The sequence below is a fragment of the Notothenia rossii genome (assembly GCF_949606895.1).
Source record: "Notothenia rossii genome assembly, chromosome: 11".
Taxonomy (NCBI): Eukaryota; Metazoa; Chordata; class Actinopteri; order Perciformes; family Nototheniidae; genus Notothenia; species Notothenia rossii.
In genome coordinates, this window is record NC_136910.1 from 59,177,711 (window position 1) to 59,183,998 (window position 6,288).

Sequence of the window (6,288 nt, forward strand, 5' to 3'; positions counted from 1 at the left end):
CAATCTGAGGTAATAAAGAGAGAGAAGTAGGAACATTTCCTCATAGACTTCTCTACGATCTGAGGTAATAAAGAGAGAGAGAGAAGTAGGAACATTTCCTCATAGACTTCTCTACAATCTGAGGTAATAAAGAGAGAGAGAGAAGTAGGAACATTTCCTCATAGACTTCTCTACAATCTGAGGTAATCAAAAGAGAGAGAAGTAGGAACATTTCCTCATAGACTTCTCTACAATCTGAGGTAATAAAGAGAGAGAGAGAAGTAGGAACATTTCCTCATAGACTTCTATACAATCTGAGGTAATAAAGAGAGAGAGAAGTAGGAACATTTCCTCATAGACTTCTCTACAATCTGAGGTAATAAAGAGAGAGAGAGAAGTAGGAACATTTCCTCATAGACTTCTCTACAATCTGAGCTAATACAGAGAGAGAGAAGTAGGAACATTTCCTCATAGACTTCTATACAATCTGAGGTAATCAAAAGAGAGAGAAGTAGGAACATTTCCTCATAGACTTCTCTACAATCTGAGGTAATAAAGAGAGAGAGAGAAGTAGGAACATTTCCTCATAGACTTCTCTACAATCTGAGGTAATAAAGAGAGAGAGAAGTAGGAACATTTCCTCATAGACTTCTCTACAATCTGAGGTAATACAGAGAGAGAGAAGTAGGAACATTTCCTCATAGACTTCTCTACAATCTGAGGTAATAAAGAGAGAGAGAAGTAAGAACATTTCCTCATAGACTTCTCTACAATCTGAGGTAATAAAGAGAGAGAGAAGTAGGAACATTTCCTCATAGACTTCTATACAATCTGAGGTAATAAAGAGAGAGAGAGAAGTAGGAACATTTCCTCATAGACTTCTCTACAATCTGAGGTAATAAAGAGAGAGAGAGAAGTAGGAACATTTCCTCATAGACTTCTCTACAATCTGAGGTAATCAAGAGAGAGAAAAGTAGGAACATTTCCTCCTAGTCTTCTATACAATCTGAGGTAATCAAGAGAGAGAGAAGTAGGAACATTTCCTCATAGACTTCTCTACAATCTGAGGTAATAAAGAGAGAGAGAAGTAGGAACATTTCCTCATAGACTTCTCTACAATCTGAGGTAATAAAGAGAGAGAGAAGTAGGAACATTTCCTCATAGACTTCTATACAATCTGAGGTAATAAAGAGAGAGAGAAGTAGGAACATTTCCTCATAGACTTCTATACAATCTGAGGTAATAAAGAGAGAGAGAAGTAGGAACATTTCCTCATAGACTTCTCTACAATCTAAGGTAATAAAGAGAGAGAAGTAGGAACATTTCCTCATAGACTTCTCTACAATCTGAGGTAATAAAGAGAGAGAGAAGTAGGAACATTTCCTCATAGACTTCTATACAATCTGAGGTAATAAAGAGAGAGAGAAGTAGGAACATTTCCTCATAGACTTCTCTACGATCTGAGGTAATAAAGAGAGAGAGAGAAGTAGGAACATTTCCTCATAGACTTCTATACAATCTGAGGTAATAAAGAGAGAGAAAAGTAGGAACATTTCCTCCTGTACTTCTATACAATCTGAGCTAATCAAGAGAGAGAGAAGTAGGAACATTGCGAAGTACGATCTGGTACTGAGGTGAGAGTGAAGGGGGCCTCCTATATACTAGTGGTGTTGATGGGTGTAACAGAGTTTGAGAGAGAAACATGGTGTGACTAGTACCAGGTGACTAATGGCGCATTTCCACCATGGCGCGGAGCTTAAGCGTGCTGTGTCGAGCCGGGCCCGTCTTTGATTGCGTTTCAACTGGGCCTAGTTCCGGCCCGGGGCTACTTTTTCACCTTTTTTCTGGCTCTCCAAAATCTAGGTTCTTTCCGGGCCAAAAACCAGACTGACTTGGGCTGAGTAGTATGCTAGAGAATCGCTGGCAAGGGGGCTACAACTACAACAAGATGAACATATTTGACTGTGATTTAATTGTAATACACGTTTCTAAATGATGCCGAAGTAACAACATACTGATACCGGTTAGTAAAAACCATGAATTAATGCTTTGACAAGTCTGCAGACAGACGGCAGGCGAGACACCTTTTAAAATGCGTGTTTTCTAAATGGAGCTTGGCTAAGCTAACGCAGTATATGCTCCGAGCGTCCACACTCACAACAACGGCCTACAGACAGAAACAAACCAGCGACTGTATTCTCCATGACACAGACAGTCTGTGGTTTGGACTTGTTTAACTTTTCTCTAGTTTCTGAACAGATATTCAATTCAATTTTAAGCATCCTCATGCAAGGACTACTCTTAAGCAAATGTGTATTTTGGTGGTTGGTGTACAATTGTGGAATTGTCAACAAAAGGATCTAAAGAATTGTATATGCATTTTTCAGTTAAAGTAATTGTATAAATTAAGAAAGATGGGACTATAAGAAGCAGAATGTGAATACGTCTATGTACTCTGGTCCTGCATTGTTACATGTTTTTGATTTCTTTGATGTGATGTCTGTTCTTTATTTGCAGGTTCCATTGTTATTGTTATTATTATTGTTATTATTATTATTATTATTATTATTATTATTAGGCGCTGCTTTCCACCTACTTCTCCAGTAGGACTCAGGTGAGGGTGTACTGTTATGTGTGGCTGTGAACATTTGTTTTTATTATGAAGTGCAGACCATCTATATTTATTTTGTTTTTTTTAGAAAGGGGCGGGTCATATAAGATTGTATTCTTCTCCCTGCTCCTTTTCCCTCAATGGTGTTTTTATAGAGAAATGTTTTGTTGGCAATTATTGTACATTTGGGTATGCGTACCATGAGCGGGACAAATAAAAAAATGAAATGAAATATGAGGAGCTGTGAGCTTGAGTGCTAACAGCTAACGGCTGATGTTGTTTTTCTGGGTTGCTCATTGAAGACCTTACTATAGATACTACCCCAGTTCCTAAACTGTAATGGAAGCGCAGCATTAAAGTGAGCCGGGCCTAACAAGGCCTAACAAGGCCTAACAAAACCGTACTAGTCGAGCGAGGCCTGCGTGGAAATGCGCCATAAGGTGACTGAGAAATGCTAAGGCAGAAAATAGGTGAGTGAGGGAGCAGACTGTGACTATACAATCTGAGGTAATACATCTCATGGCATTATATATTGTTATTTCCTAATAATCTCCAAATATCTATGGATATCTTGTTCTCTGCAGGACCGAGACACACACACTTATCTGGTTCTTTGACATCCACTCAGACTAGATATCACATCTGCACAGACTTTCACCTGTACCGATATGTACGTGTGTTTTGTCTTATATAAACTGGTGTTCTGCACGTGTGCATTGCAGTGTGTGTTCACCTCTGATTGGCAGCAAACAGACGCAGACACTGAGGTTTAATGAGGCAGGAGACATTTAAATATTCTCTCTCCACTCTCCTCCTTTCTAATCCTCTCCGTCCTCCATCTCTCTGTTGTTTCATAATTACACACTCTCTCTCTCACACACACACACACACACACACACACACACACACACACACACACACACACACACACACACACACACACACACACACACACACACACACACACACACACACACACACACACACACACACACACACACACACACACACTTATACACTTGTTGCCATAGTGACAGGCAGAGACAGTGTCCTTTATTTCAATCACTGACATTACGAACATACTGTTGCAGCCACTTCTCTCTCTCTCTCTCTCTCTCACACACACACACACACACACACACACACACACACACACACACACACACACACACACACACACGCACGCACGCACGCACGCACGCACGCACGCACGCACGCATGCACACACACACACACACACACACACACACACACACACACACACACTCCCTGAGTCACAGTGCAGATGTTTACTAACTAACGCTGGCTTTTCCTTTTTTTCCCCACAGATTTAAACTTCATCACCTGCATAGAGGCGGTGCCGCAGACCCCCTCCCCCCCAGCCTCCCCCTCCTCTGGTGATGAAGACGAGGTGCAGCAGGAACTCTGTCGCTGAGAGCCCGGCTGACACTGAGCGTTACTGTTAACGTCTAACATCGTTAGAATCTCTTCTTCCTCACCGCGACCAGCTCCCTGCTGCAGGACAGGAGACAAGGAGACAAGGAGAGGGAGGAGAGGAGATAAGGAAAGGAAAGGAAGAAGAGATGTCTGAGGAGCCTTAGAGCATGCAAAGAAGAAACTACTTTTGATGGTTGGAGAAAAAGAAAGAAAGTGGAAAGTACATTTAGATTGAATTATTCAAAGGTTGTGTTGTCGTGTGAACAGTAGCTACCGTGTAGCTCTGGTGAGGAAACCTTAAATCCCCTCGAAATGCAACTTCAACTATTTATAAGTTATAAAACACTCAAAAATAGTGCAAGAAGAAACAGAAATAGTATTAAGAGAGTGTTAAATGTGACCAGGACGTGCATAAACAAGTACACCTGTATAATAGAATAAGATAAGCTAAAACCAGAAGGCAAATGCTTTTATAAAAATAAATCAATGTGTAATCTGTAAAGTGTAAACAGATGAAAGCTGTCACACGTCTCTACACATCTAGTTATTCTATATTTGTTGACATACTAAGAAATTCTTCATGTTTTAAGACATTCTTTAAAATAACTTGTGTTATGTTTTCGACATACCGTACTTTACCTCTTCTGAGACCTTTCACCACTTTTTGGATCTCTTTTGTTTTCAACACCAACGAGCTGTTTCCTATATTTCATCGCGGGCCACATTAGCATTAAGGTTGCGCTCAAAGGGCTGGTTGTAACTTTAAGAATATATAAAATACAATTTAAAATAAATATTTAATATATAAAAAATGATGTTTTATATTATTGCCTCTGCATTGGATTATTATCAGATAGGGTAAGAACTTCGTAATTAACTACGTCTGAGAGCAGAAGTACCTTGGTTGCTGATTGGCTAATGCTTTTTATAAAGACTGGATCAGGACAAAAAGAGAGAGAATCTTTGTTCCTGAAACTTTAAGAGTCTCTTTCCACAGAGGGGACACATTTTGATGTAGAAGAGACATGGAGAAGAGGGGACACATGTTGATGAAGAAGAGACATGGAGAAGAGGGGACACATGTTGATGTAGAAGAGACATGGAGAAGAGGGGACACATGTTGATGTAGAAGAGACATGAAGAAGAGGGGACACATGTTGATGTAGAAGAGACATGAAGAAGAGGGGACACATGTTGATGTAGAAGAGACATGGAGAAGAGGGGACACATGTTGATGAAGAAGAGACATGGAGAAGAGGGGACACATGTTGATGTAGAAGAGACATGGAGAAGAGGGGACACATGTTGATGTAGAAGAGACATGAAGAAGAGGGGACACATGTTGATGTAGAAGAGACATGAAGAAGAGGGGACACATGTTGATGAAGAAGAGACATGGAGAAGAGGGGACACATGTTGATGTAGAAGAGACATGAAGAAGAGGGGACACATGTTGATGTAGAAGAGACATGAAGAAGAGGGGACACATGTTGATGTAGAAGAGACATGAAGAAGAGGGGACACATGTTGATGAACAAGAGACATGAAGAAGAGGGGACACATGTTGATGTAGAAGAGACATGGAGAAGAGGGGACACATGTTGATGTAGAAGAGACATGAAGAAGAGGGGACACATGTTGATGTAGAAGAGACATGGAGAAGAGGGGACACATGTTGATGTAGAAGAGACATGGAGAAGAGGGGACACATGTTGATGTAGAAGAGACATGGAGAAGAGGGGACACATGTTGATGTAGAGACATGAAGAAGAGGGGACACATGTTGATGTAGAAGAGACATGGAGAAGAGGGGACACATGTTGAGGTAGAGGAGACATGAAGAAGAGGGGACACATGTTGATGAACAAGAGACATGAAGAAGAGGGGACACATGTTGATGTAGAAGAGACATGGAGAAGAGGGGACACATGTTGATGTAGAAGAGACATGAAGAAGAGGGGACACATGTTGATGTAGAAGAGACATGGAGAAGAGGGGACACATGTTGATGTAGAAGAGACATGGAGAAGAGGGGACACATGTTGATGTAGAAGAGACATGGAGAAGAGGGGACACATGTTGATGTAGAAGAGACATGAAGAAGAGGGGACACATGTTGATGTAGAAGAGACATGAAGAAGAGGGGACACATGTTGATGTAGAAGAGACATGAAGAAGAGGGGACACATGTTGATGTAGAAGAGACATGAGAAAGAGGATGTTGCACAATAGGTGACCTAATGTTCCGATGTGAATATTTG